The following is a 15,694-nucleotide window of genomic DNA, read 5'->3' as shown; positions in this document are numbered from 1 at the left end:
CAAAAGTGACATGGATTCATATCAGGCGATCTAGCAGGCTATGTTACTGGAAAACCTATAGAGGTAACACATTCGTGGAAGCTTGCCCCATCTTGCGTTAAAAGAGAAGTTTCCACACGTTTGCGTTCCAAAACAGGAATCACACGTTGTAAAAGACGGTCTACATAACATGCAGGCGTAACGGTACATCTACATACACTACTGGGCATTAAAATTGCTACACTACGAAGATGACGTGCTACAGACGCGAAATTTAACCGACAGGGAGAAGCTGCTGTGATATGCAAATGATTAGCTTTTCAGAGCATTCACACGAGGTTGGCGCCGGTGGCGACACGTACAACGAGCTTACATGAGGAAAGTTTCCAACCGATTTCTCATACACAAACAGCAGTTGACCGGCGTTGCCTGGTGAAACGTTGTTGTGATGCCTCGTGTAAGAAGGAGAAATGCGTAGCATCACGTTTCCGACTTTGATTAAGGTCGGATTGTAGTCTATCGCGGTTGCGGTTTATCGTATCGCGACATTGCTTGCTCGCGTTGGTCGAGATCCAATGACTGTTAGCAGAATATGGAATCGGTGGGTTCAAAATGGTAATACGGAGCACCGTGCTGGATCCCAACGGTCTCGTATCACTAGCAGTCGAGATGACAGGCATCTTATCCGCATGGCTGTAACGGATCGTGCAGCCACGTCTCGATCCCTGAGTCAACAGATGGGGACGTTTGCAAGACAACAACCATCTGCACGAACAGTTCAACGACGTTTGCAGCAGCATGGACTATCAGCTCGGAGACCATGACTGCGGTTACCTTTGATGCTGGATCACAGACAGGAGCGCCTGCGATGGTGTACTCAACGACGAACCATGGTGGACGAATGGCAAAACGTCATTTTTTCGGATGAATCCAGGTTCTGTTTACAGCATCATGATGGTCGCATCCGTGTTTGGCGACATCGCGGTGAACGCACATTGGAAGCGTGTATTCATCATCGCCATACTGACGTATCACCCAGCGTGATGGTATGGGGTGCCATTGGTTACACGTCTCGGTCATCTATTGTTCGCATTGACGGCACTTTGAACAGTGGACGTTACATTTCAGACGTGTTACGACCCGTGGCTCTACCCTTCATTCGATCCCTGCGAAACCCTACATTTCAGCAGGATAATGCACGACCGTATGTCTGGATAATGTTAGACTGCTGCGCTGGCCAGCACATTCTCCAGATCTCTCACCAATTGAAAACGTCTGGCCAATGGTGGCCGAGCAACTGGCTCGTCACAATACGCCATTCACTACTGTTGATGAACTGTGGTATCGTGTTGAAGCTGCATGGGCAGCTGTATCTGTACACGCCATCCAAGCTCTGTTTGACTCAATGCGCAGGCGTATCAAGGCCGTTATTACAGCCAGAGGTGATTGTTCTGGGTACTGATTTCTCAGGATCTATGCACCCAAATTGCGTGAAAATGTAATCACATGTCAGTTCTAGTACAATATATTTGTCCAATGAAACCCGTTTATCATCTGCATTTCTTCTTGGTGCAGCAATTTTATTGGCCAGTAGTGTAGGTACCCCGCAAGCCACCGTGCGGTGCGTGACGGAGGATATCCTGTACCACTGGTGGTTATTTCCCTCCCAGTTCCCCATTCGCAGATATAACGAGGAAAAAAGACTATCAGTATGCCTCCTTACGAACCGTAATCTCTCGTATCTTATCTTTGTGGTACGTACGCAAAATGTATGTTGACAAAAATATAAACTTCCTGCTGTCAGGTTCAAATGCCTGTTCTATAAATTTTGTAGATAGTGTTCCTCGAAAAGAGCGTCACCTCCCCTCCAGGGATTCCCTTTTGATTTCCTGAAGCTTCTTCTTTAATACTCAAAACTTCAAATTAGTTTAGCCTCTGTTATGCAGTACAAGAATGAACAGTTACTGAGGCAGATAATTTAGGCTGAAACTGGTCATTAGCAAACAAACAAAACTGGCAGGAAACAGTTAATTAATTTTCATATTCTTAAGACACTCGGTGATTGTATGGAAATGGAAGGGACCCGTCTTGGTAAGAATGTATGAGGACAATGAGAACAGAAGTGCCCTACAAGTTTTAACTATTGGAGGTTATTATTCAGGTTAGTCAAAATTTGTGAAAGAAATGCCACTGGATAATGCCTCTACAATACAGGGCGATTCAAAAAGAATACCACAACTTTAAAAATGTGTATTTAATGAAAGAAACATAATATAACCTTCTGTTATACATCATTACAAAGAGTATTTAAAAAGGTTTTTTTCACTCAAAAACAAGTTCAGAGATGTTCAATATGGCCCCCTCCAGACACTTGAGCAATATCAGCCCGATACTCCAACTCGTTCCACACTCTCTGTAGCGTATCAGGCGTTAACAGTTTGGATAGCTGCTGTTATTTCTCGTTTCAAATCATCAATGGTGGCTGGGAGAGGTGGCTGAAACACCATATCCTTAACATACCCCCATAAGAAAAAATCGCAGGGGGTAAGATCAGGGCTTCTTGGAGGCCAGTGATGAAGTGCTCTGTCACGGGCTGCCTGGTGGCCGATCCATCGCCTCGGGTAGTTGACGTTCAGGTTTATACCAACGTTTAATACACCAGCTATCAGGAGGTTTAACACCATACTTCGTTCGAAATGCACGCTGAACAACTGTCGTCGATTCACTTCTGCCGTAGTCAATAACACAAAAAGCTTTCTGTTGAGCGGTCGCCATCTTAGCATCAGCTGACGCTGACGCCTAGTCAACAGCGCCTCAAGCGAACAAATGTACAACTAAATGAAACTTTATAGCTCCCTTAATTCGCCGACAGATAGTGCTTAGCTCTGCCTTTTGTTGTTGCAGAGTTTTAAATTCCTAAAGTTGTGGTATTCTTTTTGAATCACCCTGTATTATATCTGTCTCTAAGTCTTACGATGCTGTAGCTGTGCGCACGCCGAAGAATGTAACCGACGACAATGCTCAGCTTCTACTGTTGCTGCTGCTGCTGGTTTTGATTCGTCTCCAGAGCCACGTTTAATTATGGGACGGGCAATAGTTTGAACTGCAGCTTCAAAAAAATGGTTCAAATGGCTCTGAGCACTATGGAACTTGACTTCTGGGGTAATCAGTCCCATAGAACTTAGAACTACTTAAACCTAACGGCAGCACACACATCCATGCCCAAGGCAGGATTCGAACCTGCGACCGTAGCGGTCGCGCGGTTCCAGACTGTAGCGCCTAGAACCGCTCGGCCACACCGGTCGGCGATGCAGTTTTAGTACATTTATTCTTTACTACTAAGACGCTCCTACAGTCAATTCAACTGAAGGAAATCCCTGACACCAGGCAGCGCTTTCGACAACTTTCAACAGCGAAGCGCAATCGACTGTAAGCGAAAACAGTAGCCGTCTGTAGAGCTTTGAACAGGCGTTTTCATAGAGACGTTTACGAAATGTCGTTGAAGACACTTGGAGCAGTTGCTTGCTCAAGGGTTGGCTCACCCGAGAATTTATCCATCTTAGCTCCTGGACATCAACTGAACAAATTGTTTATAACAGAGTTCTGAGCTAAATAAACATTACAGAGAATTTCTATTTTGAAGACAGGAAATGATGTTCGTGATTCGGAGGGCATTGTACTTAGGTAGACCCTGCAGAAATGCCAGCCGTTGTGTGGTGATGGTGTAATCTCTATCATTCTTGCCTAGTAAGCCAGGAATCCTGGGTTCAAGTCTTTGCTGTGGCACAAAATTTAATTCATTTCATCAGCTTCCATCATGAAAGATGAGGCTCAAATGTCTCGAGAAAAATTTAATTATAAGATCTGTGTTTCTTAATTTGGTGACTGTACTTATACATTTGTACACTGTGCATGTTTCATTGTGCGACTGTTTCACAATTTCAAAAGTTTTTTTCCATCTGACCACCGAGCGGTTCTAGGCGCTACAGTCTGGAACCGCGCGACCGCTACGGTCGCAGGTTCGAATCCTGCCTCGGGCACGGATGTGTGTGATGTCTTAAGGTTAGTTAGGTTTAAGTAGTTCTAAGTTCTAGGGGACAGATAGCCACTGCAGTTAAGTCCCATAGTGCTCAGAGCCATTTGAACCATTTTTTGACCATATGACCATACAAACACGTTCATTTTTGTTTACGTTTCTAACTGACAAAATGAATACACGGGCAATGACGGTACGTCACCTAACTATTTACAAAAACTATTATATTTCATAAATGTTCAAAATTTCAAAACTATTTACTTGGGAAATGATATCTTGTAAAAAGAAAAGTTTTTACGTATGTTGTTAATATATGAAACTTTCGTACACATCGAAGTAGAAATAACGGTAGATTTTTCTGTTGTACTGAAGTTGTGCGAACAGATGAAAAAGAAAATGATTTATCTTCATGTGAAAAGCTATCAAATTTTTTTTCTGTTGTAGTGGTCAGTCGACGCTAGTCTATCCTGTGCAAGTGTCTTCAACTCTGTATAACTGTTGCACCTCACATCCATTTCAACCTGTTTGTTGTGCTCAAACAGTTGTACACACACACACACACACACACACACACACACAGAGTGTAGTCAAGTTGTGACACACATTTCTTTTTTGCACATTATTTACCCGAACTACCCATCTTTGATCTCCTCCATTCCTCTGTATCCCTCATTTAATAAGCTTAAATTCTTTTCTTGTCTGAACCGTTTACCGCAGCCGTTTGACTTGTGGGCGAGGCTACACTTAAGACAAATATACCGACAGTAAAGGTTTCCTAACACAGAAATTTATATTTGATGTTGACTAATTTGTCTTATTCTGAAGTGAATGTCTTGATATTGCTAACTGCATTTTATACCATGTATCCTACGGTTTTTAATCGTCCAAGAAATTGGACGTCGATTTTTGAGACCGCACAACATTTGCAACAACAAAAACGGACTTACACTCTGTGGATGATGACCTTGTTGTTGAGGAGACGTAAGAATCTGATCTTCCTTTCTTTCTCTCTTTTTTTCTTTCTTCCTTCCTACCGACATCTTCCCCCTTCTCCTCCTCTCTCTTCTCCCTCTACTCTTCAGCACTTGCTACTAGATAGTTCCGCTTCGTCTGGCGACTCAGATGCAGGACGCGCTGAGAGTTATTGAAAGCCAATAGACCCCAGTATGAAGCCTGTCATTGACGTACTAGTATCGCTGTTGGAAGAACCGTCATAAAGTCGCAGCAACAAGTGACATACTGAGAAAATTACCTAAGGGCAAATGGGGAGCTCGCTCAAGGTGCTTTGTGCTTCTCTAGAGCAGAATGTGCTTCCCCACTGCTCTGCATATCTGTACGTGCCAGAAAGGTCAGTGTAACCTTGAATGAAACATACTGACTAATGACCACTTGCGTGAAACCCCCTACCGGTTGGCAAACTATACAATGCGACCGGATTTACGGAACCAAACTCCTAGAGAGGGTCACGAACAGGCTGAATATTTTCACTATACCTTCGATAAACGCCACTTGTTACCTGGAGGTTCCAATGGTCCCGGAATCGCGCAAAAGATTCTGGAACAAAGATCATAACTAGCCTCCAAACGATTCTGCTCCACTTCCGTAGATTCCCAGTGGCGAGGACTAGAGATAAGGCATTGGACGTGTTCCAAGTTTGGGATGAAAAAATTTCGGACACGAAAAAGTAAGTACCACTGAAGTTACCTATTATTCTGGTGACCCAAATGCTGGAGGCGCTGATATTGTACTGCAGGCAGTTAACCCCAGTATGATCGCCGAAAGCCATAACCTTTGTTGCAGACCGCTGCTGTCACTCTTTGCGTAATTTGCCCTCTACACATAGAGTGCAGCAGCTGTTCATTTCCTCTGCTCAAGGTCAAATGAAGAGAGAAACAAATTTTCGAGTGTGGCGGGAAAAGTGGCCAACTGTCCAGTGGTCATTCCCAATCTGCTTCCCTGACGAGACGGTGCTCCGTGGGCACACGGTTCAATTGGAAGTTGCTTGTATGGAACGGTGTCAAAAGCCTAAAAACATGGAATTAATTTCACATCTGCTGTCGATAGCACTCACTACTTCCTGAGAATAAAGAGCTAGTTGTGTGTCAGAAGAACGATATTTTTTTGAATCCCTGTTGGCTGCTTATCAATAAATCGTTCTCTTCGAGTTGATTCATGAAGTTCGAGCACAGCATAAGTCCCAAAATCCTACTGCAAATCGACGTTAGTGGTACGGGTCTGTAATTCGACGGAGTACTCTGTTTCCTTTCTTGGATATTGTTGTCACTATTGCCAAGTTTCGAGTCGTTGAGATATCTCTGTGAGCGACAATTGCACCAAAGCTTCAACGTGAGGTGCCGGCAGTCGCTGCTAATGTGCTACACTGTGTCTCGGTTTCACTGCCCCAGAGCGGCCATACGGGCTGGCCCGGTGTCCGACTGCACAGTGGTCGGCTGGGGCGGCGCGCCGCGGAGGCAGCGCCCGCCGGCGGCTTTGGGGCGGGACAAAGACCGCCCCCGGCGTCCCTGAGGCGCGCCAGAGCCCTGGCTGGCGCAGTGGCGTCGGCGGCGGCGTCCCTCCTCAGGTCGATACCGCCCCCAACCCCCACCACAACTCTCGCCTAGCTGGCAGCTGCTCCGCTACAGCGCGTTTACAGACTCGTGGTCGCCGACACCATCCCCTAAACTCGATGCTGGCGCCGGTGACGTCAGCCATTTGAGGTCGGTTAACACTGGTCGCAGTTTGAACGTAACATCCTGCTATTCGTCTGTCTAATTTAAACCGCGGCCGAGCAGTGTAACGAGGCGTGAAATCGTTTAGGAGCGTCAACCTTTTTCGGCAAGAATGCTTCAACATTTGGTAACGACCTCTATATGTTCAAAGGTGTCCAGACACCGCTTTGTAATGCGGAATTGGACAGTGTACATTGCGGGAGCAAAACCCGCCAGTATAAAAGGAGGCGGGGAGTATTGTGTTTCCAGTAGAAAAAGAGTAAGAGCAAAGTACACTGGTGTCCAAAATGAAACCAACGAACAAAAATTTTGCAAGGTTGTGGGTATTTTACCAAAATATAGTATAAATATGTGATGGTAAAGCGGAAACAATGTAAACAATACAGACCGTAATCAACTGCAACGGTAGACAAAAATGTTCTTCGTTTTTTCCAACTTAACGGATCTGCACACACATTCTGACAATTGGTTAATGTGGTCGGTATGAGCACAGGCCTGACGAAGGCGGGGAATGCTCTGAATGATGCAACCAATCTCATGTTGAGGCAATAACGGCCATTCTTACTACAGAGATGCTCACAAGTCTTGGAGACTGGTTGGTGGATGCTGACGTGATGCAACCAGTCTCCCTAATGCATCCCAGACATGTTCTATGGGATTCAAATCGGGAGAGCGAGCAGGCCACGCCACGCATGCAATATCTTCCATTTCCAAAAAAAACACTAACCACCCGTGCTCTATAAGATCGAGCATTATTGTCCACCACTACGAAGTCTGGGCCCCCAGCACGAGATCCCAGTATCTCCTGACGGTACCCTAAAGCAGTTAAATCTTGCTGATTCACTCGTACAGTTTCATGAATAGGTATGCAAGTGATCAACATAATAGCTGCAAAAGTCATTAGGGATTCTCTTCGACTCCGTCTATTTCCACAATTTTTGGGTCCCAAAACAGTGTTCCATGTGCCCTCCAGATGGGAATTCGTCGAATCACTCTCCAGACCATATCGCTACTCATCTGTGAGTAGAACACTGGCTCACTAGAATGAGATTTTCACTCTGCAGCGGAGTGTGCGCTGATATGAAACTTCCTGGCAGATTAAAACTTTGTGCCCGACCGAGACTCGAACTCAGGACCTTTGCCTTTCGGGGGCAAGTGCTCTACCATCTGAGCTACCGAAGCACGACTCACGCCCGGTCCTCACAGCTGTACTTCTGCCAGTATCTCATCTCCTACCTTCCAAACTTCTGCAGGTTCGCAGGAGAGCTTCTGTAAAGTTTGGAAGGTAGGAGACGAGATACTGGCAGAAGTAAAGCTGTGAGGACCGGGCGTGAGTCGTGCTTCGGTAGCTCAGATGATAGAGCACTTGCCCGCGAAAGGCAAAGGTCCCGAGTTCGAGTCTCGGTCGGGCACACAGTTTTCATCTGCCAGGAAGTTTCACTGGCTCACTGTTCGACCGTCAGATGGCATGTTGGCGGCTCCAATCTAGACACCAAAGGTAAACAGACAGTAAGTCTCCAACAACAAAGACCACTCTGCTGAAGTCTTCTGTACACCGTCTGCCTCGATACAACACGACCAGGGGATGCTGCGAGGTCAGACGCCATCTGCCGTGCACTACTAAGACGGTACTGTCGTGCCCTTGCAGACAGAAACGGTCCAGTCTTTCTGATGTCACATGTGGTCAGCCCTTTCGAGGTCCCTGAGATACAATTTCGGTCTCTCTGAACTGTCGCCTCATTCGAGAAACAGCAGAACGATTGACGTCGGGCCACAAATCTACATCTACATCCATACTCCGCAAGCCACCTGACGGTGTGTAGCGGAGGGTACTTTGAGTATCTCTATCGGTTCTCCCTTCTATTTCAGTTTCGTATTGTTCGTGGAAAGAAAGATTGTCGGTATGCCTCTGTGTGGGCTCTAATCTCTCTGATTTTATCCTCATGGTCTCTTCGCGAGATATACGTAGGAGGGAGCAATATACTGCTTGACTCCTCGGTGAAGGTATGTTCTCGAAACTTCAACAAAAGCCCGTACCGAGCTACTGAGTGTCTCTCTTGCAGAGTCTTCCACTGGAGTTTATCTATCATCTCCGTAACGCTTCCACCATTACTAAATGATCCTGCTCTCCGTTGTATCTTCTCTCTCTCTTCTATCAACCCTATCTGGTACGGATCCCACACCGGTGAGCAGTATTCAAGCAGTGGGCCAACAAGTGTACTGTAACCTACTTCCTTTGTTTTCGCACTGCATTTCCTGAGGATTCTTGCAAATCAATCTCATTCTGGCATCTGCTTTACCGACGATTAATTTTATATGGTCATTCCATTTTAAATCACTCCCAATGCCTATTCCCAGATAATTTATGGAATTAACTGCTTCCAGTTGCTGACCCAGCAGGTCCAGCGGCCTTTCCTCTTTTGAGCGATTTTAATTGTTTTTCTATCCCTCTGTCATCTATTTCGATATCTACCATTCTGTCATCTGTGCGAAAATCTAGAGAAGGAACTGCAGTGCAGTCTTTCTCTGTGAAACAGCTTTGGAAAAAGGCATTAGGTATTTTGTCCTTTGGTCTGTCATCCTTTGTTTCAGTACCACTTTGCTCACAGACGGTCTGGACATTTTGTTTTGATCCACCTACCGCTTTGACATAATACCAAAATTTCGTAGGATTTTCTGCCGAGTCAGTACGTAGAACTTTACTTTGGAATTCGCTGAACGCCTCTCGCAAGGCTTTGGCTATGTTTACTGTGAAGTCCTCTTTGCTTCCGCAGCAGTTTTCTAACTCGGTTGTTGTACCACGGTGGCTCTTTTTCACCACTTACGATCTTGCTTGGCGCATACTCATCTAATGCATATTGTACGATAGTTTGCGACTCTCCTGCTTCCGTTCTTCCTGTGGCCATCCACAGCAGAGAGTCTGGTAGGCGTCTTCTCCGTGCCGTGCTGCACGGTCTGTGACTGTGTACACAGCGATTGTCGGTGTGGGGCTAACCTGCAACCACCATCCCGCTTGATAGGTGCCCTTACGTCATTGTTGGCGTGTTTGTCCTTTGATCGGAATGCCATGTTGTGTGCAGAACACGATCGTACGGAGATCTGGGATGACAATGTGTATTATTATATCGTATATTAAACATAGGGCTGGGAAATGCCTGTTTGTTGCTTTAATTTTGGACGCTAGTGTAGATGGGTTGGGAGACTACTGTGTCTTTCGATCGTGGAGTAGTCACTGGATGTCACCTGAGTAACAGATCCGTCAGTGAAACTTCTACACTTCAACAGCTGCTCGGGTCGATTATTGATGTGACTGTGAAGTGCAAACGTGAAGGGACGACCACAATTAAACCATGACCGGGCAGACGTCATGCATTGATGGACAGAGATCGTCGAGCATTGCGGCGGGTGGCTGTAAAAAAAATCACACGAAGTCAGCGGAAGGACTCACCAGTGTGTTCCAAGGTGCTACGGGCAGTTTAGGAAGCACAGTGCGTGTAGGGTGCTAAGGATTCGGTACAGTTGGCGAGGTGCTGCTCATAAGGCACACGTTTCTATAGTCATTGCTGAGCGATGTTTGAAGTGGTCTGGAGACGGAAGTCACTGGACAGTGGGTGACGGGAAACGAGTGATGAATAATGATGTACACTGTGAAAATCCAACAGAAGAGCGTGTGTAGGGCGAATGCCTGCAGAACGTTACCTGCCACCATGTGTATTGTCCACAGTGAAATACACAAGAGGTAGTGTTAAGATCTGCGGGTATTTTTCACGAACAAGGTGTTTTCTTCTGTAACTGCGTTTGAGAAAATGCTAAATGCGGAAGGATATGATCACTTTATACAACTTCGTATTCTGCCTAAAGTAGAGGGACAGTTCGGTGACTATGAGTATTTGTGTCAGCGTGACAGTGTATTCTACTGTAAAGCAGCATCTGTGAGCAAATGGTTTGTGGACAGTTACATTGCTGAAAAGGACTGGCCTGCCCAGAGTCTCGAAATGAACCCAGTGGAAGTTCTTTTGGATGAGTTGCAACGTCGACTTTGCTCGAGACTCCGGCGCCCGACACGCTACCTCCTCTGGTTTCGGGCGTTGAGGACGAATGGGCTGCCATTCTTTCGCAGTCAGTCAGATACATTGAAAGTGTCTCCACCAGAGTTCATGCTGTCATTAAGGCAAAGGGTGGATCGAGGCCATATTTATGTGCACTAATAGATGTCCGGATATTTTTGGCCAGATAGTGTCTAATTTCATGGACAGAGTGTCTGCTCCTCCTCTTCGCCATTTGTGGACGCGCGGGCCAGTTTCCCAGGAGGAAGGCAGTTTGTTCAGCCTGGGGTTGGTTGTCTGGTGTTTACTTACCCACTTGAGTAGCTAGTCGTCTGGGCATACTACGCTGATTTCAAGGGCAAGTACACTACTGGCCATTAAAACTGCTACACCAAGAAGAAATGCAGATGATAAACGGGTATTCATTGGCCAAATATATTACACTAGAACTGACATGTGATTACTTTTTCACGCAATTTGGGTGGATAGATCCTGAGAAATCAGTACCCAGAACAACCATCTCTGGCCGTAATAACGGCCTTGATACGCCTGGGCATTGAGTCAGACAGAGCTTGGATGGCGTGTACAGGTACAGCTGCCCATGCAGCTTCAACACGATACCACAGTTCATCAAGAGTAGTGACTGGCGTATTGTGACAAGCCAGTTGCTCGGCCACCATTGGCCAGACGTTTTCAATTGGTGAGAGATCTGGAGAATGTGCTGGCCAGGGCAGCAGTCGAACGTTTTCTGTATCCAGAAAGGCCCGTACAGGACCTGCAACATGCGGTCGTGCATTATCCTGCTGAAATATAGGGTTTCACAGCGATCGAATGAAGGGTAGAGCCACGGGTCGTAACACATATGAAATGTAACGTCCACTGTTCAAAGTGCCGTCAGTGCGAACAAGATATGACCGAGACGTGTAACCAATGGCACCACATACCGTGACGCCTGGTGATACGCCAGTATGGCGATGACGAATACACGCTTCCAATGTGCGTTCACCGCGATGTCGCCAAACACGGATGCGACCATCATGATGCTGTAAACAGAGCTTGGATTCATCCGAAAAAATGACGTTTTGCCATTCGTGCAACCGGGTTTGTCGTTGAGTACACCATCGCAGGCGCTCCTGTCTGTGATGCAGCGACAAGGGTAACCGCAGCCATGGTCTCCGAGCTGCTAGTCCATGCTGCAGCAAACGTCGTCGAACTATTCGTGCAGAGGGTTGTTGTCTTGCAAATGTCCGCATCTGTTGACTCAGGGATCGAGACGTGGCTGCACGATCCGTTACAGCCATGCGGATAAGATGCCTGTCATCTCGACTGCTAGTGATACGAGACCGTTGGGATCCAGCACGGCGTTCCGTATTACCCTCCTGAACCCACCGATTCCATATTCTGCTAACAGTCATTGGATCTCGACCAGCGCGAGCAGCAGTGTCGCGACACGATAAACCGCACGCGATAGGCTACAATCCGACCTTTATCAAAGTCGGAAACGTGATGCTACGTATTTCTCCTTCTTACACGAGGCATCACAACAACGTTTCACCAGGCAACGCCGGTCAACTGCTGTTTGTGTGTGAGAAATCGGTTGGAAACTTTCCTCATGTCAGCACGTTGTAAGTGTCGCCACCGTCTCCAACCTTGTGTGAATGCTCTGAAAAGCTAATCATTTTCAAATCACAGCATCTTCTTCCTGTTGGTTAAATTTCGCGTCTGTACCACTTCATCTTAGTGGTGTACCAATTTTAATGTCCAGTAGTGTAATTTCCCCATGGTAGATGGTGTTTTACAGCACATGGTGAAAATAAGCAGGAAGCAATACCTTCTAGAAAAGTTATATTACCGGGAGCAATAATTGGCGTGTGCAACCGTGTGCATTGTCCTCTGTTGTCTGGCTGAAAGGCCTGGCTCTCACAACAGTTCCTTAGAGTGAATTTTGAAGGTAGAGAAGTCGACGAATCTTTCGGCAGACGTCTCGCGATTGAGGTGGCATGTTGCGGGTGCGCATTTTGAAGTGTTTAGCTTATGTCCAAAGTTCGTGCTCTTATGTGAGCAAGAAATTTATTTCTTGTTTACGCTTCGTGTGAAACATAAATAGGTGACAGAAAGAGAAACCTTTCCCACCAATAGTATCGGCTGATAATAATCAAATTGCAGCTGCTCACAGAGGTTCATTGTCGGGTCTAATTACCGTACGGAAGCGATACTTACAAGGGAACCTCTCCATCGCACCCCCCTCAGATTTAGTTATAAGTTGGCACAGTGGATAGGACTTGAAAAACTGAACACACATCAATTGAGAAAACAGGAAGAAGTTGTGTGGGACTATGAAAAAATAAGCAAAAGATACAAACTGAGTAGTTCATGGGAAGATAAGCAACTTTAAGGATAATGGAAACGTAGGAGCGCCGCGGTATCGTGGTAACGTGAGCAGCTGCGGAACGAAAGGTCCTGGGTTCAAATCTTCCATCGAGTGAAAAGTTTAATTTTTTATTTTCAGTTTATGTGACAAACTCTTATGTTTTCATCACTTTTTCGGGAGTGATTATCACATCCACAAGAAAACCTAAATCGGGAAAGGTAGAAGAATCTTTTTACCCATTCGCCAAGTGTACAAGTTAGGTGGGTCGACAACATATTCATGTCGTATAGAATATATCAGATGTGTTTTCCTGTGGAGGAATCGGCTGACCTATGACCTTGCGAGCAAATGTTTTGGTTCCCATTGGAGAGGCACGTCCTTTCGTCTGCTAATCGCACGGTTTTGCGATGCGGTCGCAAAACACAGACACTAAACTTATTACAGTGAACAGAGACGTCAATGAACGAACGGACAGATAATATCTATGCAAAAATAAAGAAAGTAAAATTTTCACTCGAAAGAAGACTTGAACCAAGGACCTCTCGTTCTGCAGCTGCTCACGCTACCACGGGACCACGGCGCTCCTGAGCTTACATTTTCCATGATGTTGCCTATGTGGCCCATGGACTACTCAGTTTGTATATTTTACTTATTTTTTCACAGTTCCACACAACTTCTTCCTGTTTTCTCAATTGATCTGTGTTCAGTTTATCAAGGCCTATCCACTGTGCTAACTTATAACTAAATCTGAGGGGGCTGCGATGGGGAGGTTCCCTTGTTAGTCTATACTGTAAAGCGTTAATGCGGAACCGATTTACTTTGGGAAAAAAAATTAGTTCTGGGGATGCAAGAAAGAGGTATAGAAATATGTCCGTACGTAATGGATTAGGAACGAGTCATGAGCAGGGAGGTCCAACAAGTGAGAAAGGCAGAACCTTGATTTCATTAATAACCGCACCTTACAAAATTCGTACAATGTGAGCATCAGATGTCGACGAGATGCTGTATAGCGCCAGATTTGGATCTGGTGGCCAAAATTGGAACTTATTTTTTTTCCAGCGTAAGTCGGCTCCGCACTAACCCATTCGCATATCTACCAAGTTTCGCTGTCGTACGATAATTACAGCCCACAATGGACCTCCGTAAATAGCAGAACTCTTAATTATAGTATTTGCTTTTATGAGGTGGCTTTCTTGCAGACGGCAACTGTACAGCCTCACCACATGACCAAATAGGGTTAGGCTACGTCCATGGTAAAAAGACGGCAAAACACTTACGCAACAGTTTACAATAACTGGTTGATAGGAATTTTATACTAGTTTAGCATGAAGATAGTACAGGGTGTTTCAACAATGACCGGTATATTTGAAACGGCAATAAAAACTAAACGGGCAGCGATAGAAATACACCATTTGTTGCAATATGCTTGGGACAACAGTACATTTTCAGGCAGACAAACTTTCGAAATTACAGTAGTTACAATTTTCAACAACAGATGGCGCTGCAAGTGATGTGAAAGATATAGAAGACAACGCAGTCCGTGGGTGCGCCATTCTGTACGTCGTCTTTCTGCTGTAAGCGTGTGCTGTTCACAACGTGCAAGTGTGCTGTAGACAACATGGTTTATTCCTTAGAACAGAGAATTTTTCTGGTGTTGGAATTCCACCGCCTAGAACACAGTGTTGTTGCAACAAGACGAAGTTTTCAACGGATGTTTAATGTAACCAAAGGACCGAAAAGCGATACAATAAAGGATCTGTTTGAAAAATTTCAACGGACAGGAAACGTGACGGATGAACGTGCTGGAAAGGTAGGGCGACCGCGTACGGCAACCACAGAGGGCAACGCGCAGCTAGTGCAGCAGGTGATCCAACAGCGGCCTCGGGTTTCCGTTCGCCGTGTTGCAGCTGCGGTCCAAATGACGCCAACGTCCACGTATCGTCTCATGCGCCAGAGTTTACACCTCTATCCATACAAAATTCAAACGCGGCAACCCCTCAGCGCCGCTACCATTGCTGCGCGAGAGACATTCGCTAACGATATAGTACACAGGATTGATGACGGCGATATGCATGTGGGCAGCATTTGGTTTACTGACGACACTTATTTTTACCTGGACGGCTTCGTCAATAAACAGAACTGGCGCATATGGGGAACCGAAAAGCCCCATGTTGCAGTCCCATCGTCCCTGCATCCTCAAAAAGTACTGGTCTGGGCCGCCATGTCTTCCAAAGGAATCATTGGCCCATTTTTCAGATCCTAAACGATTACTGCATCACGCTATCTGGACATTCTTCGTGAATTTGTGGCGGTACAAACTGCCTTAGACGACACTGCGAACACCTCGTGGTTTATGCAAGATGGTGCCCGGCCGCATCGCACGGCCGACGTCTTTAATTTCCTGAATGAATATTTCGATGATCGTGTGATTGCTTTGGGCTATCCGAAACATACAGCAGGCGGCGTGGATTGGCCTCCCTATTCGCGAGACATGAACCCCTGTGACTTCTTTCTGTGGGGACACTTGAAAGAC

The sequence above is a fragment of the Schistocerca nitens genome, chromosome 5 (assembly GCF_023898315.1).
Source record: "Schistocerca nitens isolate TAMUIC-IGC-003100 chromosome 5, iqSchNite1.1, whole genome shotgun sequence".
NCBI lineage: Eukaryota > Metazoa > Arthropoda > Insecta > Orthoptera > Acrididae > Schistocerca > Schistocerca nitens.
This window is presented reverse-complemented; position numbering follows the sequence as displayed.